General features: G+C 44.5%; 1 long non-coding RNA gene across 1 annotated transcript; it reads left to right on the forward strand.

Moving 5' to 3' along the window:
- Positions 1 to 22,680: 22,680 nt before the first annotated feature.
- LOC118562237 lies at positions 22,681 to 24,194 on the forward strand. The gene is made up of 3 exons (XR_004930528.1): positions 22,681 to 22,724; positions 22,947 to 23,010; positions 23,287 to 24,194. It is a non-coding gene; the product is annotated as an uncharacterized LOC118562237 (long non-coding RNA).
- Positions 24,195 to 24,953: the final 759 nt, after the last annotated feature.

Raw genomic sequence — 24,953 nt, forward strand, 5'->3', positions numbered from 1 at the left:
GCATGAATTAGTGTTCTTGACTAAAGTCAAATGGAGGATTGAGCCATGAGAGTGCCATAAATTTATGAAATTTTTCACCGGACTATTTTTCACCGGACTTTTTCTTCCAAAACACAACCGCGTTGCTGCGCAATAGCACACATGAGTTTCTGGACCTTCGGAGCAATAATAGTGATACTTTTATCGCCGATATTCCCGTCATCCTAGAGATCTCCAAAACACTGGATCCTGCCGACTTCTCCCGGCCGGGCAGAAGTGCAGCTCAGCCGGCGACCGGAACGTAAACAAAGCCGGCTTTACCGCGGAGGGGAATGCGTGCTAGGCTAAAGCTAACACCACACTGGCTACCTTTACTAGGGTGACCAGACATCTATTTTTCACCTGACTTTTTCTTCCAAAACTGCACCGCATTGCTGCGCTATAGCACACATGAGTTTCTGGACCTTCGGAGCTATAACAGTGATACATTTATCGCCGATATTCCCGGCATCTTAGAGATCTCCAGAACACTGGATCCTGCTGACTTCTCCCGGCCGGGCGGAAGTGCAACTCAGCCGGCTTAACCGCGGAGGGGGATGCTTGCTAGGCTAAAGCTAACACCACACTGGCTATCTTTACTAGGGTGACCAGATGTCCCCGATTTCCGGGCACTGTCCCCGTTTTGGACCACCTGTCCCCACTAAAGCTGTCCCCGGAAATGTCCCCGATTTTACCGAGGGGAAAATGTTGCGCGTAGACTGTTATTACGGCAGAGCTGTTGCGCGCAGAAACAGGTGTTACGGTAGCTGGTTGCACTGCTGATAATATAAAGATGAGGAACAGAGCGCACCACTAGATGGGCGGTAATGATCCTTTTGGATGTGGTCAGCACCCATTAAAACACGAAGAAGAAGAAGGGCGCACCACTTTTAAAACAGAAGAAGAAGTGGAAGTTCATTGTCATAAACTGTGATTGGGAGCTGCTGTGTTATGGTAAGTGTGTTAAACGATTCAGTTTATTTGGATCGGGCTGATCCTGTGATAAATGTTCGTGTCCAGGTTAAAAAAATAATCAATAAAAAGTAAGACAAGACCACGAGTTGCTGCTCACCTGAGTAAAAGACACTCAGATACAGGGGTGGACTGGCACAAAAAATCGGCCCTGGCATTTTGGATTAGACTGGCCCACCACATTTTATTTTTAATTTTTTTGTGTACTGAATGTGTATACCAACTGTGCAATACCTTGAGGTAAGCCGGACAGTTTTCAGAGCCCCAAACTATGTAATGATGATAGGATAAACCAACCAACCTCTCTTTTCACTATTTTTCATGTAAATCCTTGGTGGCGCTTGATAGGGAAGCCGGTGAGGCCGCAGTGAGCTTGGCCTCCCCTGAGATTGCGCAATCCCATGCTAACTGCGCTGGCCTCCATTCTGTGAATGCATCTTCCTGTCTCTAGATCATAAATTCAATTTTTCAAACACTTATGAACTGATTTTCCACAATTTAATATATGTGGATTACAAATTGTGTTTTGGTCATCAAACTGTGCAGGTAACATGTTTTTGTGCTGCTGGGCGATCATAAACGGCAGAGAACTGGTTGTAGGTGAGGCCGGCAGTTCCTTGGCCTCTAGGCAGGGGGCGCTCAAGGAGCACCGCTCCTGATCCTAAAACAGTAGAGTGACAGCAAGTTATGGATGTTTTATTAGCGAGTTTTGTTAAACAAGTAAAGCACTAAAAAGACTCTAAACATACAGCTGGAACAGGACTGATGAAGGAAGGCTTTCCTCCCTGGCAGTGAGCTCCACTGAGACTGAGAGACTTTTAAAACTGAAGAAGATAAAGAGAACTTTTACCGGAAAATGACGATATTTTTGAGAGTGCCGCATGGACTTAATTTATAAGTAGAGGTAAGACAGCGATAATTATTCATGTTCTGTTGTTGTAATCAAATGTGCGTAATGTGGGTTATAGTTTTAGAATGTGTTACAAATGCAGAAATCCATCATAACTCATAAACTGTTACCAATCAAATGACAAATAATTTAGTTTTATTTTTTCATCAAAGAATCAATATTTTTTCCATGTCTCTTGGTGAATTGATTTGGCTCAATCAGTCTCCTTCAGCACTTTGCAATGAGTCTACTCTGTAGAGTGTATATATTTGTGCATCTGACTCTGATGACGTTAGTGCCTCACCAGCTATGAACTCTACCGCACGTCACTGACTACAACCACCACCACCATATTTTACATCAGACACCGGGGCAGATGAAGGGCCTGCTGTTGGGAATATGTCAGTCAGTTTGACACATTTCGCAGCGTCCGTTTGAAGAACTCTTTTCTTTTTTTCGCGCAGTTTCTCTGCGCCTCCCTTGCGTTTCTTATCCATTACTACTGTGAACACCGCTGCACAAAGTTCCACATGGAGCGTGAAGGTGTTTTTCGACTTTATGATTGGCCTAGCCCTTTAGACTGTCAGGGATGATAACCAATGGGCTGCAGTAGCCTGTGGTAAGGGCCAGATGATCGGAACAGACTCTTGTGCTGCTGATTTTATTTTTCTTCATGCATTATGCAAATATAACGAGGTCGATATATAAAATAAAATAATAATAATAATAATAATAATAATAATAATAATAATAATACATATTATTAATATACATGTCGGGTCTGCCGGCCCAAACAGCACGTCGGCCCACCGGGAAAATGCCTGGTACGCCCGATTAGCAGTCCATGCCTGCTCAGATAAAATGTAACAGAATGATTGTAAACTCTTTGTAAGGCGCTAATCTGGAACGCTGGTTCTCCAGGGCTCAACAAGGGTTCATCTAAAGATGTTTTAGAACTGATTGGTGACCTTTAGTTTATATTTCAGATAGTTAGTTATAAGAAGAGTTATGTGGTTTTATGTTTTTTGGATACAATCCGGGTTAGCACCCGAACATCCCTTTCAGACAGCTTCCTCGTGCGTCCACAGTTAATCCTGTTGGATGTGGTTCATCCTTCTTGGTGGTATGCTAACATTACCCTGGACACCGTGGCTCTTGATACATCACAAACACTTGCTGTCTTGGTCACAGATGCAAGGCAAGGGAAATTTATTTATATAGCACAATTCAGTACAGATACAATACAAAGTGCTTTACATGATTAAAATATAGCAAAATAAACGCAAGTAGGAATAAAATGTAGATAGAAAATAGAATAAAAGCAAGTAGGGATAGAATGTAGAAACAAAGAAGAACATTAAAAACAGTAAAACAGTTTAACTAGAACAGTCAAAGGCAATTTTAATCAAATGTGTTTTTAATCTTGATTTAAAAGAACTCAGGCTTTCCGCACTTTTACAGTTTTCTGGAAGTTTGTTCCAGATAAGCGGAGCATAGGAACTAAATGCTGCTTCTCCTTGTTTAGTTCTGGTTCTAGGTATGCAGAGTAGGCTGGAGCCAGAAGACCTTAGTGGTCTGGAAGGTTGATACACTGATAACAAGTCTGTAATGTATTTAGGTGCTAAGCCATTTAGGGATTTATAAACTGACAGAAGTATTTTAAAGTCTATTTTCTGAGATACAGGGAGCCAGTGTAAGGACTTTAGAACTGGGGTTATGTTCTCTACTTTCTTAGTCTTGGTGAGGACGCGGGCAGCAGCGTTCTGGATCAGCTGCAGCTGTCTGATCCACTTTTTGGGCAGACGTGTGAAAACACCGTTGCAGTAATCAACTCTACTAAATATAAACAAATGGATTAGTTTTTCCTGATCCTTTTGAGACATTAGTCCTTTAATCCTGGAAATGTTCCTCAGGTGATAGAAAGCCGACCTTGTCACTGTCTGTAAATGCTTTTGGAGGTTCAGGTCTGAGTCCATCACTACACCCAGATTTCGGGCCTGATCAGTGGTTTCTAGCTGAAGCGACTGAAGCTGTTTGCTAACTTTTGATCTCTCCTCTATTGGTCCAAATATTATTACTTCAGTTTTGTTTTTATTCAATTGAGGAAAGTTTTGACACATTCAGCAAGATGTGCACCAACAATTTGTCCTCCTTTGAACTCACCCATGTCACCCATAATGTTGTGTGCATTGCAATATTTTGAGCAAAACTGTGCTCTTACCCTGCTAATTGGACCTTCACACTCTGCTCTTATTGGTTCAATGTGCAATTAATGATGATTGGCCACCAGGCTGGTCCAATTTAGCCATGAAACCTCCCACACTAAAATGAGAGGTGTTTCAGTTTCATTGTCCAACCCCTGTATATAGTGTATTTCACTTACTGAATTGAGTTACTGGCGGGCGCCTTCTTCAACTTCTTCAGAAGTTGAACGATTCTAGTTGTGGTTGTTATTGCCATTCAAACCTGAGGAAAAAAAGGGGGTTGGCGAATCTGCTAGTTATGCTGAAGCAGATGAAAATTCAGATTCAAAATAGGAAATAAAAGGTTGCCAGACTTGGAAATATCTCTTAGTGTTGCCATGTAAAGTAAATCTAAAATGTTCCAACTTTAAGTGTGCGATCACCTCCTCTACCCATCTTTTGTGAGTTGGCGGTGCTGCCTTTATCTAATTAAATAAAATCAATCTCCTGGCCAACAATGACGAAAATGCCATTGCTTTCCTTTGACAGACGTTAATTCTGTTTTCCCCGGTGCCACACCAAAAATGCGTACCAGAGGAACGGGTTCAATTTTTTACTTGTAAATGGATGAAAAGGTTTTGAAGATTTTGATCCAGAATTCTTTAAACCTGGGGAGAGACCAGAACATCTGAGATGTGTTGGCTGGAACATGTTACATGTAGGACAAGTCGGATCAGCTCCCTGGTAAATTCTTGCCAATTTGTGCCTCGTGAAATGAAGTCTTGTACCACTTTAAACTGTGTTAGTCCATGTCTAACACATACAGACGAAGAATGTATGTGTTCTACTGCCCACCTCCATTCATTATTTGATATGTCCAGCTCTAATTCTTCCTCCCATTTCCTTTTTATGTGGTTAAGGGATGGGGAAGCCACTCTCTGGATATTTACATAGAGCATATAAACTGACCCCTCAGTAGTCAGATTCATATCCAATAGCCCATCTATCCACTCACTCTGCAGTGATTCAAGAGATGAGGCGAATGTCTCTTTCACAAAGTCTCGGATCTGAAAGTATCTGAAATAGTTAGGTTTTAAGGGGATTCCATATTCATTTTCCAGCTCAGCAGCAGACATAAGTACACCATCTTTAACCAGATTTTTAACAGATTCAGCCCCAGCTCTATAGCATTCCTTAAATGCTGTTCCCCCCAGAGCTGGCGAGAACAGGTGATTGCCATAAACGGGAGCAGACAGGAGGCATTTCTGTTTTTAAAATGAGTTCTGAACTGGACCCAGATTTTGATATAGTTTCATACAACATGGTTATTTGTGTATGGGTGATAGCTTAGGGGCAGAGGGGTACAAATCAGGGAAATCAGCAATTTATGTAGATTAGCTGCCCCGGATTAAATGCGTATAATTTGGTAGAGCTAGGCCTCCCTCCTCTCTCTGTCTTTCTAGAAACTCTCTTCTTATTTGGGGGACTGGTTTTGTCATATAAAAGTAGATGTACATTTATTTAATTTAAAAAAAGATATAGGAATAAAAATTGGTATTGGTAGTAAGTGTGCTAGGTGAGCTCACTGTGTTATACCAGCTAATGTTAAAGCTAGAGACTGATCTGCGTACCAGAGAGGCTAAGATGCGTGTCGAAGCTGGGGAGAGAGTTAAGGAGCTAGAACAGAGGAGTGAGCATGGCAGCTGTCCTCTCAGTGAGGAGCAGTGAGATGAGGATTTCTCTAGCTCACAGGCAGAAGAGTCTGAATGTGAGAGCCCACGGGGAAAGCGTGGTGCTCCCACATGGGAGACAGTGGATGAAGTAAGCCCTCAGGTGTCTCCAGAACAGAGAGTAGGCGGGAGAGGTCAGGATAGATTCAGCAGCATGGTACGGAAGGAAGTGCCTAAACAACTTAGGGTGGCAGACAGGACTGATTTGTGTGATGTAAATCATAGGACAACACCTGCTTCCCACCTAACCTGTAGCACCATCTGCTATGATCTGTCCTCCCCACCAAGGCAACGGGAGCAGCATTCCTGGGACATAGGTGAACCCCACTGCTCTGAACTGCGTCCATGGACAAGAGTTCATGACAGAGAGGGTCCACCGGCGTCCCACGAACGGCTGCTGATGCCTTTTAGGAGGTCTGAACAGGAGCTCCTCCCCTACCGCGTTTACCGTAGGCAGGAATCATCAGAGGATGACTCAGATGGACCAGCCCGATCCCTGAACAGGGATTGCAGATGCGTCAGCTTGAGTCTCTGGCCCAAGACATAGAGCCCTTTGATCCCAGCAACTCTGAATCCACCATTGACGACTATCCCAGAGAGGTAGAGCGCTGTCTGTTAGACTTATACAATCCTTCTGCTTGGGAAAAGTTGAGGCTTATCTGGAAAACCACATCCAGAAATGTCCATGTTTTTATAGAAAGCCTTCCCCCAGCTACGCACGGACATTATTCAGGCCTTTGTCAGGCTACAAGGGAAGAATACTCTGTGTTCATAGATCCAGCCTCTGCGACTCTTGGGGCTTTTGCTAATCAGCAAAAGCGAAATGAGACACCAAAGGAGTATTACCGTCACTTGAGAGCTGCTTATTTTCAGGGATGAAATGCTCTTGGCTTGGAAGAAGACTCTTTGCTCCTCCTCAACCTTCACAAAAGCGTGTATTATGAGGTCACTATGTATTGTAAAACCAATTCAATCTGAAAAACTCACACGCAAAGAAGAGACAATTAGAAGAATTTATTGATACAATATTTTAAGACTTTGGCGCTCAGACCTCGGCAGGAAACATTCACGCTGAATTATACTTCAATATGCATAAGCAGGTGTATGAGAATAGGAATGATCCCCCAGGCCTGAAACTGGTGGTGGAGTGGAGATAGAAGTTTGTTCAGTCCATATGATGATCTGTTTCAGCTAGATGTCTAATTTGATAAACACAGGTTTGCATGATTGTCCATGATGAGCAAGCTTGAAGCGACTGTGGAGAGGAAAAACTCCCCTTTGGGAAGAAACCTCTGGCAGAACCAGGCTCAACATGGCGGTCTTCTGCCGGACCGATTGAGATATGACAGCGAATTCTGTAGAGTCCAGGAGGAATTTACACTCTGATAGGAACAAGGTTGTAGGAGCACATAGGAAGCCAGATGGAGGTGCTATGATGGTGGAGAAGGGGATGGAGGTGGGTTGAATCCAGTCATCAGAGTCCAGATCAGACATCGCACAGCGACTGCTTGCTTGCTGGGTAGAAGTTGAGCTGGATTTGAAGTTCTTTTAAGACGAATCCAGGACACCGATTGGCTTCGAGGAGGAGCAGTTCAAAGCTGATTGGCTTGCGTCAGAGGCGAATGAGTCCTTGATTGATGGAGGTAAGCAATGAGTTTCTTCAGTCTGAATTTCCGCATTTAGCTTCATTTCAATCTGAAAAACTCACACGGAAAGAAGAGACAATTAGAAGAATTTATTGATACAATATTTTAAGACTTTGGCGCTCAGACCTCGGCAGGAAACATTCACGCTGAATTATACTTCAATATGCATAAGCAGGTGTATGAGAATAGGAATGATCCCCCAAAAATTGCCGAGGTCTGACCATCTGTATGCTCATAAGGCAGGGTGACTAATAGCGAGGATAACAGGATGAGTAATTGAACTGCCAAGAAGGTTTGCAAACAGCTTACCAAGTCAGGCCGTGGTTATGGAGGCCTGCGAGCAGGTCGTTGCAGTGAAGGTTTACCCAAAGTGCAGAAAGATGAATGGGAGATGATGATTAGGTGAATGATAAGGTAAAAGGTGAATTTATCAGGGATGCTTGATGAATAATTTCTTGCAGATGCTTCTTTGCGGATGACGCACATAGACAAATGAGTGATCATGAAGAGATCCGAGACAGGTGAAAGGACACATGAGAGGATGCAACGAAATGCATAACAGGATGCTTGTCGGTATGCATGAAAGGTATGTGACAGGGTGCATGATAGGAAGAACACAAGTCTGCAAATAATATGAGTGAGTTTTGAACCACCACCAGTATTTGAAGAATTACCTTAAAGCTGATAGAGCATTGAGCATGAAAGAACCAATGTGTGCCCAGAAAGCAGAGAACTTGAATTGATACCAAAACAGGGCCGTTGCCACGAAGACTTACCAAAGTTCTGTGAGATGAATGGAATGTTTATGATGCGTTTCTTGCTGATGCGTTTCAAAGTTCTGTGTGATGAATGGAAGTTTATGATGCGTTTCTTGCTGATGCGTTTCAAAGTTCTGTGTGATGAATGGAAGTTTATGATGCGTTTCTTGCTGATGCGTTTCAAAGTTCTGTGTGATGAATGGAAGTTTATGATGCGTTTCTTGCTGATGCGTTTCAAAGTTCTGTGTGATGAATGGAAGTTTGATGCGTAACTTGCTGATGCGTAACTTGCTGATGATGCACATACATAAACGAGTGATCATGACGAGATGCAAGACAGGTCACGGGACACATGACAGGATGCAACGGTATGCATAACAGAATGCATGACGGTATGCAAAAGAGAACACATGACAAGACGCAGGACCAGATGCGACACCGAGTGATCATGACGAGGTGCAAGACAAGTGACAGGACACAGGACAGGATGCATAACAGCAAGCATATCGGTATGCATGAAAGGATGCAACAAACGCAGGACCAGACGCGACACCGAGTGATCATGACGAGATGCAAGACAAATGACCGGACACATGACAGGATGCAACGGGATGCATAACATGATGCATGACAGAATGCATGAAGGACGCATGACATGACGCAAGACCAGACACGACCAGACGCACAAGAAATGCATGACAGAATGCATTAAAAATACGAAAAGAATGCATGAAAGGGTACTTGACAGAATGCATGATAGAAAGAGCACAGGTCTACAAATAATATGAATGAATTTTGAACCACCACCAGTATTTGTAGTTGAAATACATAAATTAGAGGGCATTGAGCAGCTGAATGAATGGATGCCCAGAATGATATGTGAGGCATGATGGTGACCATGCCCATTTGTTGGAGTGATCAGGAATCTGAGAACCAACAATTATATAGAACTCCCCCAAAACCTACGGATGGCAGCATCCGTAAAATCTTTAAACATATCTACAACAGAACACATTATAGATATATACATTTCCGATCCAGACGAGAAGCAGACCAGACTAGAAGTTCAGAACGCAGCTCTCAACCAAAGTATCCTGTTCAAGAAGGACAGAAACAAAATTAGTTAACTTGAGCTGCCTGGAAATAAAGCGTGCCTCTGGCAATGATGCATCTGCGAGACTGAGCTGAACGAGCAAGGAGGCAGCTAACGGAAACACTGATATGGAATAAGACTGATATCGTGTGAATTCAAGACCTTAAATGCAGGCAGAAAGCCATGATGAAACTAGGTTGAGATCCATACCTAGAACTCAATTTGCAGGTTAACAGGTTTAATTTGAGAAAGGAGAACTAGGAATAGTGAAAGAAGAAGATCTATGAGAGGAAAGTGACCATAAGATAAATGGATGAAGACGGGCAACGCTTCTTAAGACATCAGTCCGTCCGTCTTCAGCTTATCCGGGGTAGGGTTGCGGGGCAGCAGCTTCAGTAGGGAGGCCCAGACGTCCCTCTCCCCAGCCACTTGGGCCAGCTCCTAAGGAGGAATCCCAAAGCGTTCCCAGGCCAGCCAGGAGACATAGTCCCTCCAGCGTGTCCTGGGTCTTCCCCTGGGCCTCCGCCCGGAACATCTCACCAGGGAGGCGTCCAGGAGGCATCCTGACCAGATGCCCGAGCCACCTCAACTGGCTCCTCTCGACGTGGAGGAGCAGCGGCTCTACTCTGAGTCCTCCCCGATGACTGTGCTCCTCACCCCATCTTTAAGGGAGAGCCCAGACACACTACGGAGAACTCATTTCAGCCGCTTGTATCCGCTTGAATTCTTAAGACATAATTATCAAATAATATTTGCTTAACTCATGAATGCGTAGAATGCCGAACACATACTAAATGCTGTCATGAATCGATTAAGCTTATTTAGCTCATTCCATGGTGTTTGAAATGAATTTAATACTTAACTCAGATTCTGCACTGCATTCTGACAAAACTGATGATCTTCAATGTTTAGCTTAATTATCCTCACCAGCCTGCAGACAAGCTCCATAATTGAAATACTATCACCAGACAACACCACCCACAGTGACGCTCTCCGGATGTTCATCTTAAAATAAATTCTTGAACCTGAAAAAAAAAAAAATTGTCAGTCCCTAAAACATGAGCAAATGGCTGTTAAAAGATCGCCAATACTCAAATCATTCCCCAACAGCCAACACGACGTCGGCTCCCAGCTGACGTTCAGGCAATACCTACAAACAAAAGCATTAAATAACTTTAACATGTATAATCTCACAACACCTGAAGTAATTGATTGCCAAACTTTGAAATGACCACTGAAATGACAAGAGTGACAAAGTGGCCTAGTCAGCATAAATAAAAGTCTGAATCCAGTACAGACCGGTCCAAACGGACGCCGAATTGCACCAGAGTTGCAGCGGTTTTAACAATTGATATTAATTACTGTCATGGTTTTCAGGTGACGAGTCCACATGCAGATACGAACGGGAGGCAATGCACAGTTTTAAGATATTTTATTTGGAAAACAGGCAGGTCTACGGACGGAACTACAGGTGAATCGGCTGGGTCAGAACGTCACGGCTGGAAAGTCTGCAAGAGAGAGTGAGTGAGTACTCTGAAGGAAGAACCCGGAGAATTGCTAGAAGTAGCGCAGCTTACCATTAGGCTGGGCGGACCTAACCGGGAAGGAGTAGCGTCAGGAGAACTCTATGATACTACTCTGCTGGAGATAGGCGGCTAGTGGCTGAGGGCGGCTGATGTAGCTGGCGAGGAATCCTGAGCGAGCCTCATCGGCAACGGTTGACAGATGGATTGACCAGAGTGAACACAGAACCAACAGAACCCGGGGAGAGGGGATCTCAGGCCTCGCTGGGTAACTTCCAGGAAGTATGAGGGGAGCGCCAGAGCAAAATCTGAGCAGGCAGGTTCCGCTGGTCTGTTTCTTCGGACGAGACGTCAAGACAGGTGAGTGCATCCAAGCACCAAAATCTGAAGCAACAGAGAGGTTCAAAAATTAATCCAAAAATGAAGAGTAACAAAAAACTCACAAGCTGGTCTCCGAGAGTTGGGACTGAGGCCACGTCGTACCACGACTGGTTAAGGCTCCGGCGTCTTCCATCTGTCAGCGCTCTGCTTAAGACGCCAGAGGAAGCCGCCTGCAACGAGCTGCAGGTGTGGACCACGCCTCCTCAGCCAACTAGACACGCCTGAGGAGTAGAGTTAGAGCAGCCAAAACACAGAGAACCCTGACAATTACTGGATTTAAAATGCACTTCTGAAATAAAATGGGGTAAGTATCAACTCAACCCTACTGTCCGGTTAAACAGAAACATAAATGACATTGAAGGTGCTTGCGGAAGGATTGCCAATAGTTAATCTTATGATGACAAATCAGAGGTTTGAAAATGCTGAAACATTTGCTAGTACAGCCTGCAGGTTGATGATAAAGGGGAGACGTGTTACCATATCAAAAGGTAGTAAGAGAACACAGAATGGGAAATTAAATAGAAAAGGGGAGAGTGATAAAAAGGTTAAGATTTAAGCCTACAAAACTTAATTTACACTTAAAATCAAAACATACCATGGCAAGAAATTACTGTAGAAAATATGAACAATGAGTTAAATTAGAATGATATAATTATGAAATAAAAGATATGTGGAGTCCATCACGAACCATACTCCAACCAGTAGGTGGCAGTAATGCTACTACAAGCCTGTTGCCAACCGCCAAAACCAGAAGAAGAAAATGACGACAACAACATTAGAATGGAAGGGATACGTTCTGCCTAAATAGACGGACATCCAGAAGCGTAATGAACAAACGCGTGCAATATGAATGAAAACATGAGTGAATACATATTACCTTGAGCTGCTCGGAGCGGGGATGAGAGAGGAGATCCGGCTGAAAGTTGCGGCAGGACGATACGGAAAGGTGGGCCTTGCAAAGCCGATCGAAACCAGAGAAGGTCCCACGGTGACGCAGAGCCCTCCCCAGCGCGCTACGAAGCGGAGCGGGACCTGAGCCGAAGCAGAGCTGAGACGGCGTCTGCGCCAGGAATCGGATATGATGGGAAACAGAGGTTGGGTGACGGAACGAGATGCCACAGGCGGAAGAAGGCCAGCTAAGAGAGCGAGTCCAGGTCAGCGCTGTTTAAGATATGCTGGAGCGAATACAGAGGTCGGAGATGATGGATGCGCGGCTAGATGCGTTCCCAGAAGCAGGAGGATTTGAGGATAAGTTGTTATCGACTTGAATCCAGTCATCAGAGTCCAGATCAGACATCGCACAGCGACTGCTTGCTTGCTTGCTGGGTAGAAGTTGAGCTGGATTTGAAGTTCTTTAAGACGAATCCAGGACACCGATTGGCTTCGAGGAGGAGCAGTTCAAAGCTGATTGGCTTGCGTCGGAGGCGAATGAGTCTTTGATTGATGGAGGTAAGCAATGAGTTTCTTCAGTCTGAATTTCCGCATTTAATGAATTTACCAAGCAGAAAATCATGAAATACGCCTAGGTTGCATGGGAAACACGTATCCGCCCCAGCAAAGGAGCCGATAGTGGTAACGGGGTTCAACAGATTCAAGCGGAACCAGAAAAGAGGTTAGGTCGGGAGGGACAGGAGATGTCTCCCTCCAAACCTAAAACTAGATCCAGGTTCAAGAAACAACAGGGTTTCGGTCTGCAAGAGAAGAAAGCTTCTCAAAATAGGAGAGGTCAACATGACAGCATGGAGGGTGAAATGTTTCAAAATGGCACAGGCCAGATCAAACCCGATACGGCAAGCAAACTGACAGATCAGAGAAGCAGAAAAGTAAACACGACAATAAAGGCTGGAACCTACGCATGGAAGAGTAAGTGAGAAAGGAGATGGAGGAGACTTTCCGCAGGTTGTTAGCTGAAACAGTACGTTAGATTGCGCAGCTCTCCCAGCCACCATACAATCCTGCCGACTCCCCGGGGAAGCCAGGCCCAAAACCCCCATCACCATGACTAGGCATGGACAAGGCTCACGCCTCTAACAGAATTTATCTGATTAAGTGAGGAGACCAACCGAAAAGTCAGCAAGAATCCTTAAAACCCCATCAGAAGGTGATCAGAAAAACTCTTTTCTAAGGTTCCTAGGTGAGCTACACCACCGTGAAAACATGCGCCGCTTATACTGCTCAACCGTTATAGGTGGATGTGTAACAGTAAATGCTCTTTTAGACACAGGTTCAGAGATCAGTCTGATGTGATCAGATTTGTTTGATGAAGTGACCAGAGCTATGGTGTCTCTTGGGAAACCGTTCGAGGTAGTGACATGTAACGTGGGCATCACCAGCTGTACTTAAGATCAGTCACGCATCACCAAATGGGTGTGATTAGACATCCCTTTCCGTAATGTTAGGATATCAACGAGGTCAAGTGCAACGAGCTGTTTATCCCGGAGCTGCATGGCACACTTAGATGGCACTGACCCAAAAGATTGGCACATATCTATCAGATACCACCCCGGAGGTGACACAGTTTCTCTGCTGATGTCACAGTTTGGATGTGTACAGCCCTTGCATGAGTGTGTACCTAGATCCCTATATAATGTTTGTGTGATGAGCAATCGGGGCTTCTTGCCGATCAAGAGCCCATCAGCGCTGGTGTGGCTGTAACTGTTTCTCTGTCTTACGTAGATAAATATAACTAAAAGTATACTTGTCTGTTTTATGCATCCGACATTCAAGGTAATAAGTAAGTGGGGGTCGCCTGACTGAGTAAAACGAGCTGGGTCCACCGAGGGTGTTTCACCATAGACGGGGCACTGTGAAAACAGTAACAGTAACATGACCCTTGTACATCCTTATTACATCTGCACGTTAGACACAGAACCTTTTCTTGTGGGTCAAGATCTGTTAAACAGGTTAGCTCCACTCATTGACTGGAATCATGGTCATCTTTGGGCCCGAGTGGGGTCCCCCAACCCTCTTACTTCCGGTAGTGGACAGTCTGTCCCTATCCACCGGGTGACCTGTTCGGAAGAGCCCAAAGAACTCTTGGCACAGCTTCTGCCTTTGACAGAGCAGATTTCCGGGGTCTCTGGCACACCGCCGCTTCACGGCAATCAGAGAACATCTCTTTGTAGTCACACATCTATCCTTTGTTCGCTTAAATACTCTGGAGTTGAAGCCTATAACCGGAGTGGCCAAAGGTGTGCATCTGGAGAACACGTTCATGCCAAACGTGTTACTGGCTCTTTGGTCGGAGAAGTATGCGATCAGTAGAGACCTGTACAGCTCTTTGTGCTGAGAAAAAACCCCACCTGGCTGAAAGAAAACACAGCCAATACTTGCTCTCAGCAGACTGGCCTCACCAGCTTCTGAAAGCAACGGGGGTGTGCATACTTGATGCATAGATTGGCACAAGACAACTCTCTCATCCTTTCAGCATTGTGGAGAGTTTACATCCTCCAGTGTTTGATGCATAGATTGGCACAAGACAACTCTCTCATCCTTTCAGCATTGTGGAGAGTTTACATCCTCCAGTGTTTGTTGGTGCTGATCATCTGGTACGGTAAGGTGCACAATTGGACACTTGTAACCAGGTCCTATGGGCTCAAGCTCACGCGCCCCCAAGTTCCTTTCTGGGCACCACTGAAGTCATGCGGTCAGGGCAGACCATCCCACAGGCTTGCCAGGTTGCTAGTGAAAAAAACATGCTAATTCTACCACAGACTGCAAGTGTACCTATCAGACTAGTCATCATGAAGGGCCAACAAATACAGAACACACAGGTTTTCTTTCAACTGCTTTCTTAGTTCCAGGAGTCAAACCTGTTAATCCGGGGCACACCCCTGCTTGAGCTGAACAACCGCTCAGCTTACCTTTTGGTGGAAAATCCAACCCACATGTCGATCCAAGTTATGGCAAAGAAACCTCTTGGGGTGCTCATCGAAAGCTCTGTCCACGAGCTGAGCATTCCCGTCATTGGAGACCTGCCCTTGTTCTAGACCGGGCAGACATGACTCTCCAGACACAGTGTTTACTTTTCCTTCCAACATAATCCTGATCAGGTGACATGAAGCTCTACCTGCGGGATCCCTTTGTGATGCTACACTCGAAGTTGAAGGAAACCTGTTGGTGTATGCGATAGCAACCAACCCAACAGAACCAGCACCAAATCAACCAGAGAACCAGGACTCATCCACTGAGTCCTACCCTGGTTTCGAGGCAGAAATCATGCAGCAGCTGGAAAAGGCTGATGCACTGACCACTGAAGCAGAGAGAACAGCACTTAAACTGTTTTATGAGTTTCAGTCGACTCTATCCAAAGATTCTAATAATAGTGGGGTCACAGATTTGCACACGGACCGCATCCCAATGAACCCGAACTCACCCCTACTTTCTTTCCTTAGTACAAAATTCCCCTGGCAGCTTACAGGTCGATACAGGCATTCCTCGATAAACTGCTGGAAAAACAGATATTCAGGGAATGTAACTCCATATACAATTCCCCAATCTGGCCGGTGTTAAAACCAATTGTGAAAATGGCGTCTGACAATTGGCTAGCGCGCTCTGAATTAAAAAGTACCTCTTCGTGTTGGTCTATGATTCATTTAGACCAGGAACTAGCGAAGGTGAAAGATACACGTTTCTTTTTTTTTACAGTGGATGTGGCTAATGGCTTTTGGACAATGAGGTTGGAACTGGTTGACCAGTATAAGCTGGCGCTCTCTTTCGGGAGCCGTCAGTACAGCTGGAACAGATGCCCGTTTGGATACTCTAACTCCCTAGCCGAGTTTCAACGTGTTTCTCCACAAAGCCATGTCTGAACGAAAGTAGACCTATATGGGTCTGACAGTAAGTCCAAATGGCATTAACCCCAAGCTAATAGGATCCGGGGCCATCCAAGACATAACAGCTCTAGTAAATGTCTCTGAGCCCCGAAGCTTCTTAGGGGTCTGCAACTACTTGCATCGATTCATTGAGGACTATACAGACATGGCTAGGCCGCTCACTGAACTTTTACGTAAGGAATGCCATTCAACTGGGGGGAGCCTCAAGAACAAGCATTCCAGCTCTTGAAGCAGAAACTTGTTTCTGCCCCCTGCCTGACATACCCAGACAAGGACAAAGAGTCCTATCTGGAAGCCAGTTTCTCCTCACAGTGCCTTAGCGCCGCTCTAAAACAGAAATATGACCAAGAGGGTAGTAGCATACGTGAGTAGACCTTTGAGCAATGTAGAGGTCAAGTTCTCAGACTGTGAGAAAGCACTTCTGTCAACAGTTGGGGCAGTTGAAACATTTTCGCAGCTACATCGGAGGTCAGAAAGTGATCACCGAGACATGTCATTTGCCAGTTACCATCCTGAACAGTGAAAGTTCAAGAGAAAGCAGAGTGTCCGACAGTCGCATTGCAACATGGATGATGGCACTTCAAGGCTACAGCGTCGAAGTAAAGTACAGCCAGAACAACAGAATAGTGCTGGGACAGGGGTTGGCAGAGTGTAAACACTGTGAGTGCGACACAGAAGCCATAACCCTCAGCATTCCAACCACCACCTCCCTCAACCCACCGTAATTTTGACAAAAACGTGTCACGGGCTACCAAGAGTCTACACAGATGGCCGCGCTTACATGCATGAACACCAACTCCGAGCCAGAGTAAGGATTGTCTGGGTGGGACGTGACTACACCAAACAAAACCACTACCAGTTAGGACCCAAAACCAGCCAGTATGCTGAAGTCACAGCAGTGCTCATCACCATCCAGCAGGAAGCCGCCATGGATGTGGAACAACTGGTGATCTGCTCCGACTCCAACTATGGTCGGCTCAGTTTTGTCTCTCACCTCCCATTGTGGAAAGAAAACAGAAGGAAGAACACCAGAAGCAAGGAGTTGAAGCACTCGAAACTCTTTCTGGCGTCTGACTGTCTCCAACAAAGACACTTTCACTTCACGAAATGGGTCGAATGTTTGCCGGCACCAAATGACACCACTGGCAGTGCTTCTGCTAAATCACGTTTTCAGCCGGTGGGGCCTTCCCCCTGTCCATCGACTCGGACAGAGGAACGCATTTCACGTCAAACATTATGACCGCACATTATGACTGTCAAACTTATGACCGCACATCGACATGTTGGGTGTGGAAGTTAAGTTCCACATCCTCTACTATCCACAGTCATCAGGACAGGTAGAGTGAATGACCCACACAGTGGTCGGCATGTTTAAAGAACTATGTCAACAGCCATGGCAGGGAATGGGAAATAAAGTTTCCCCTGGTCCTAATTGTGATGGTTTAAGTTTTGTCTGGCTTCTTGTTATTTTGCAGTTCACTCAGCTCTCCCTCGCTCAGCTATTAGTCACACCTCTGGACACTAATTAGTCTTTATTCCCGTCACCTGTCAGGCTGCCAATTACTCCTGATGTGTTTCCACCTGTGATCACCTCTTTATAAGACTCAACTCATTCTGTTCTCGTCGCCGGTCCATAGTGCTCACTCCTGCTCAGTTTCTCCCAGAGGTCTTTCTCCAACTTTGCTTTTGTTCCAGTCACTGCCTAGATCCAGCTCTGCCTAGATCCAGCTCAGCACTCCTGTTCACGACTCCAGGGTTCCGTTCTGCTCTCAAGTTCCAAACTCCTGTTCACAACTCCTGGTGAACCGTTCTGGTCTCAAGTCCTCGGCTCTGATGTTCTGGTCTCAAGTCCTCAGCTCTGATGTTCTGGTCTCAAGTCTTCGGCTCTGATGTTCTGGTCTCAAGTCCTCGGCTCAGATGCTCCGTCCTGGTCTCAAGTCTTCGGCTCCAGAGTTCCTCCCGTTCAGTTTTTCAACACGCCTCCTGCCGGCCAGCTTCTGCACCCTACACCTCCGTCTGCTGTAAGACTCTGGGTTCCATCATCATTCATCTTCCACACTATCAATAAACTCACTCCTAAGAACTAGCTCCTGTGTGTGTGTGCTGTGTCCAGGTTCATCCTAGAAAAATATCATAACACTAATGGCCATTAACCTGACCCTAGCCAGATGTATTTCGTTCGGCCTAGCTCCACTCACATCCATCTGGGACTGATCCATAGGAATTGCCTTTTTGAAGGCTGGGCCTTATCAAAAATCCTTGTATATGATTGGATAAGCCACTCGTCTGTCATCTTTATCGACGTGCTATTTCAACCATTCACACGGAAGCCAACCCGTGACGCTGATGAGAGCGACGCAGGAAAAAACAAAACTTTTTTTTTTTTTTTTTAAATGTGTTTGCGGCTCCTAGTGGCACGTCTTTTATTGACAGTGAGCTGACAGGAAGAGGGTGGAAGAGGGGGGGAGACAGGCAGCAAAACGCCACAGGTCAGAGTCGATCCCGGGCCGACCGCGTCGAGGGACTAAAGCCCTCCTAACATGGTTCGCGCTAACCGCTCCGACCACGGGCGCAGCGTCCGCCTTGGGCGCGGCGTCCGCCACGGGCGCACCGCCCAGGAAAGCAAACTTGCCAAATCCGGTCGGGAGAAGGGCAAAAAACATCGTTTCCACCAACAAAAGCCTTCAGAGCCGTTCTCTGATGTTCTTTTAATGAAACAATTTTAGGTAGATTGGACAACACGGAAGAAATAGCAGCATCAATGTTTACGCTTTGCTTTCTCGATGCGAGCCGCCATTGTCCTAAATCAAAACAGTCTCATGGTCGCTTCTCCACTACATCACATCTATGAGACTCCAGCCCTGCCTCCTGATTGGCTGGATAATAAAGTTGGTTGGAGAAATCACTCTCTATGGGAGAGAGGTCCCAGATGGATGTGAGTGAAGCTAGGCGGAGCTAGGCGGAGCAAAATCCATCTGGCTAGAGTCAGGTTAAATGGCCATACCCCTGCATGTCATCTACCAGCCCGAAGACATCAGTGTGACAACTGCCTACACGGCACATCAGTATGTCACTGATTTAAAAGACCATGTCCGAACAACTTTCGCGTGGGCTCAAAAGAACCTAGAAGGCAGCGTGCAAGGTGCCAAATCCTACTACGGTTGGAAAACATCCCATAGGGAATATGAGATAGGAGACAAGGTTTTCTATTTCCGCTTTACCCAGCCATCTGGCTGGTCCAGGAAATTTCTTCCAAGTTGTGCATTTCCTTTCAAAATCGTTGGAAAACTCTCACCAGTAGCTTACCGGATAAGAATCCCGAAGCACCGGCAAAGTCCAGAGTACAAATGGGCTCATGCGAACCAAATCAAACCGTCAACTAAACTCTCCTCACTGGGAACGGAGTCTAACTCCGCCCCCGCCGAAGAGAATAATGCATAGCATCAGATAGGACAAGTGAATGTTCAACCAAGACATTTAAACATGCACTAATAAAATAACCGTCCATACACAATTTCACGTCTGTAATTCAGATCTCTCTGTTGCAGGATGGAGGTCACCTGGATGAATATTATTCTTGTCGGATCATCAATGAGCCAATCGACCAACGTAGTGGAAATGGGACCCCCGACCAGCACTGACCTCCAGGACACGCCTGGGCTCCTCATTACCCACACACTCAAAGAGTTTTTGTGCGACTAGATCTATGGAATGTGTACAGGAAACACGTACACCCCAACTCAGTGAAGGAAGACCGCGTGGAACTCAGGTCCATGACACTGTAGAAGACACCAAACAGGTTACCATCCATGTTCTCAGACAACTGCAGAAATTCATGGTAATCAATGAAGACCTTGGTGGCAGTAAATGCCCAAAGAGATTCTTAGGACTGATAGCTTCTAGTAGCAGCGATCGGATCGCTTTTCTCAGTTGGTCTCTCAGCAGCAAATTCCGTCATTCTGAAGACCTGACAACTTAGAGACAGGATTTATGCTAAACCTTCTCATAATTGAAAGAGCTAATGTGTATAGGCTTAAATCAGTATTGACTGTCGGTTTTTGGCAAGTTGAGACTTATGTACACCTACAAACCCCCTCAATGTTAGCCTATCATTAATGCTGACCCCAAACGTTATTTAGTCTCTAATTTGGATTTATGTACCAAAACCAAGGACATCCACTGGGTATGTCCAAGCAATCCATTTATCAGAGACGTTACCAATTACCTGTGTGGTCTAAGAAATGAGTCCCCTGAACAAAAATGTCAGGCTAGAATGACCCTTAAAGATGCAGGTGTGGAAACCAAAATTGAACGGGCAGGTAACTGGTGGCTTGTTAGCACACCAGAGACAGAAGCCCTGTTATCGTAAGAGCAGCATGACACAGTTACCAGACTAAAATTGCCCAACCAAACCGTTTTCTGTTCCCCACCACAAGGTGCAGTAGTCCACATTGGAAACATGGTTCTGCATCACCTTGACGTTGACAAATATGACTCAGAGATTGAAATAAAAGAAGTCTTTAAGGGATACAATTTCACAGCATTAATGTCAGCATTGAAAGACAACTTTTTTGGAATCAGCCCTCACTTCCCACTCAGATGACCTGACGACTCTGCAGCAGTAAGTTACACACATCTTCTAACTTTCACGGAGCTCCACTAGAACTGAATTGTAGACACTGTAGATGTATGGTTGGAGCTGGAAAATTCTGCCCAGAGCTGAACTTAGTTACAGACTCATAAATAAGCTCCTTATATGTCAGTTCCAGTTATGATTATTACAGACGTTTGTACGGTTAAATATTTGTTCAAGATTTCTTATGAAACTCCTATCAGTCAATCGGTTGTGTAAAGTGGTAATTCCTGCATGCTCATCTGTGTTTCAGATGAGGTTAGGACACATGTGTAAGAATGTTTTGAACCTGAAGGTGTCACTAAGGACATCTTCTGTTGTTGTATTTGGGACTTTGTTGTTTTTTGATTTATTTTTAATAGAGGAGTATTTTCTGGCTAGGCCACCTGGCTAGGCCACCATTTCATCAGCATTTACAGGACTGACAGTTTAGCACTGAGTTCATGATTGACATAAGGCAGAAAGACACAGGGCGAATCATCAGGTTCAAGAGCTGGAACATAAGGGGACTCGGTGGACCTATTAAAAGGACAAAAGTACTCACATCTTAAGTGTATGAAAATAGACATCGCGTTCCTCCAAGAAACCCATCTTCGTCTTTGCGACCACATCAGACTGCGAAAACCCTGGTTGGGACAGGTGTTCCACTCCAACTTTAGAGGTACAGCTATTTTACTGCACAAACGAGTACAGTTCTCAGCAAAACAGGTCATATCTGATTCCAATGGGCGTTATATTATTGTTGTTGGTGTGCTGTTTCACACCCCTGTTATTATGGTTTGTGTTTATGCCCCTAACTGGGACTGCCCTAACTTTCTGTCCTCCCTTTTCTCCTCCATTCCATGCTTAGACACACATCATCTCATCTTTGGAGGGGATCTTAACTTATCTATCAATCCCATGCTTGACAGATCTTGTTTAAGAAAAATAACTCAATCCAAAGCAGCTAAATGTTTATCTGTGATCACAGATCAAACTGCATTGTGGATGTGTGGCGTTTTTACCATACGACAGCAAAAGAGTTTTCGTTTTACTTCCAGGTTCATCAGACATACTCTCGGATAGATTACCTTTTTCTTTATAAGCTCTTACTACCCTCAGTGAAACAATGTGAATACTCATCGATAGTCATTTCAGACCATGCCCCCCTTTTTGTTAGACCTGGAACTAGCCCCTAAACCCAAAGGCTAATCAAACTGGAGATTAAACACTGGGCTCTTATCATCTGACAAATTTTGTGAATTTATCTCTGATAAGATTTCACGCTTTCTCGAAAACAACAAATCTGACTCTACTTCACCTTCTCTCCTGTGGAAACCCTCAAAGCAGTAATCCGTGGAGAAATGAATTCATATAATGCCAGGACACGAAAGGATGGGAGGTAAAGGCAACTTGAACTGATCGCAGCAATTCATCAGACTGATAGACAACACTCCATCTCAGCCAATGCTACTCTCCAGATGGAGAGACTTAAATTACAGACTAAATTTGACCTTATTTCCACAAAGAAAGCAGAGTTTCTTTTAAGGCGTACAAAGGGCACTTATTATGAATATGGAGACAAGGCTAGTCGGTTACTAGCAAGGCAACTAAAACATCAATCCTCTTACCCATTTCATTACTCAAATTCGTAAGAACCCCCAAACTTTAGTTACAGACCCAACTGAGATAAACGATACTTTTGCTTCATATTACTTTGATTTATACAATCAGAAGCCTCATCAGACACTACTCCAATGAACCAATTCCTAGATAATTTAATTCTCCCCTCTGTGGACACTAATTCCAAAAACATTCTAGATGCCCCTCTCAATCTGTAAGAGGTGAAAGCCAGCCTTAAATTAATGCAGATGTAGCGTGGAAGGAAGAAAATTCATTCCACCAAATATCCTTCATTTTATATTTTCATTAATTTATTGTCTTTCAGTTTTTGTTGGAATTAATATTTTAAAGAAAAATACTCTGTATAATAATTTTCGGAAAGTTTTATTTTATTTTTGTGGGTATAACTGGTGACGTCACTTCCTCCTTCACCAGACCATTCATGGCTGTTGCGGAGGAAGGTGAGTTTTCACGGAGCTCTTGTTAGTTTCTTGGTTAGAAGTTCGAGTGTAATGAAAAATGTTAAACAATTTTTAAAGCTAACATGTTTGTGAGTTGCTTAGCGGTGAATGGAATGTTTTTTAAGGAGTTAAAGAGTTTTACTGTCGCAGCATTTCTTTGAATGAGCCGACCGTTTTTCCTGCGCAATGCTAAATTTTATTTGCTCCATTTGTCATGGGCAGGTGGACTGATGTCGGCTGGATATATTATTTGCTGCTGAACAGTTTTTCATATCATTCTGTACAGGTATGTTGTTATTTTATTTATTGATTGAACTTTTTGTTCAATGTCGGAGTTTCATAGTTTTTTTAAATTTTTCACAATGTACAAGTTTTTTTTATACATTACCTATTGTGGAGGTTTGCTGGTGGCGTGTTTCTGTTATCTTTATTTGTTTCATCCAGATTTAAAAAATGTAATAATTCAGACCAGACTGTTCATGGCTGTTGCGGAGGAAGGTAGACTGATGTCGGCTGGATATGTTATTTGCTGCTGAACAGTTTTTCATATCACTCTGTACAGAATAAATACACCATCAGTAGGCTGACCTGAAATGCCTGAGCGGTCGTCACTAGACAACGCAGAGTCAAACAAGTAGCACGCCTGAGGCCGGCTACATTGGTGCCGTGACGATCCGGATTCATCTTGGATCAACAACAGCTTGGTCATCGAGGGCTGCTGATCATCACCAAGAGGTTCCTTTAAATTTGCTGGTTGCAAAGCTACGCTGTTACACAGTTGAAAGGACTTTGAAAGAAAAGGGGTTGTTTCATTTTTTTTCCCCTTGCATTCTTTTTTATTGTTGTTGTGTATCTCAACTAAGTTTGATAGATTAAGAACCATTGTTTCATTATAATATAGGGTTAAGGTTGTTGTTTTTTTTTATTAAAAATGGCTTCCAAGTTTGAAGAAGCAGATGTAGCTACAACAAATGAGAATCCTCTAGGCCTTGGCAGAGGAAGGTTTTTGAGGGAGCTTTGTGATACCCCTGTCAGAAATGCAGACAATGTTGGTTCACCAGCCTTTAGCTCCACTCGGTTACCTAGTCATCCAACCGCTTTGCCTAAACTCGCTGATCAGCTGTCAGCAACGTCAGACATAAGTGATCTAGCTTTAAAAAAATTTCATCACACACATAGCACAGGAAGTCAGATAGGTTATATCTACTCAGTTAAAGGGAGAAGGTAAGGCAGATGAGGACAGAGATGCACGAGCTCAGAGTTCAGGTACAAATCAGACTCTCAATATCCTTACACATAACCTGGCAGGCATAAGATTAGTTATGCAAGCTAATGTCAGGGAACCTCCCAGTTTTAGAGGAGATGTGTCAGATAAGCTATCAGTGTATGAGTGGGAGGAACTTCCACATACCTGAGGAAGAGAGGTGTACCACATGGAGAACAGCATCAGGAGATTTTATATAAGTTAATAGGAAAGCTAGGGACATTGTGAAGGTTACGCTCCGTAGCAATCCAGCCCTAAAACCCCAAGAGAACCCAAAATTCATCATTGACATTTTAAAGCAACACTTTGGTGAAACAAGTTCAAGTATGCCTCTTGCAGACTTTTATGGCACTGTGCCTCAAATAGGAGAAAACCCTGTTGAGTACTGGCTAGGCCTCAACAAGGCAATTGATGTAACTGAGGAGGCTTTGAGGAGACAAGGGCGACACGTTGATGATCCTAGCCGAGAGGTAACGATGATGTTCGTCAAGTATTGTCCAGATCCCTCTCTTGCTGCAGTATTACGATTCAAGCCACCAGACAAGTGGACAGCTAAAGAGATACAGGAACATGTAGATCGCTATCAAATTGAGATGAAGCCTAAACCAATTCATGCCAGCTTGATAAAGTGTCTGTCATCACATGTTCAAGCACCTGAGGAGCTCATTTCATCCAGCTCTCCGGTTTCTTCTCCTGTTTAGGTTGAGGGGAATGTCAACCTCAGTCCTCAGTTAGATGATAACTGTATAAAGACTCTCATCAGTCTGCTTGATCGTACCCTTGTTCAGAACAACCAGACTGTGCTCAGAAAGCCCTCTTATGGTCAGCTGCAGCAGAGAAAGTTCTGTAAGGTTTGCCAGTCCACAGAACACTCAACATTGGCACATTGCAGACAAGATCGCCTGTGCTTATCCTGTTTCAAACCTGGTCACATTAAGAAGGACTGCCCAAACAAGGATTCCAGA

Source organism: Fundulus heteroclitus, unplaced genomic scaffold (genome assembly GCF_011125445.2).
Source record: "Fundulus heteroclitus isolate FHET01 unplaced genomic scaffold, MU-UCD_Fhet_4.1 scaffold_838, whole genome shotgun sequence".
NCBI lineage: Eukaryota > Metazoa > Chordata > Actinopteri > Cyprinodontiformes > Fundulidae > Fundulus > Fundulus heteroclitus.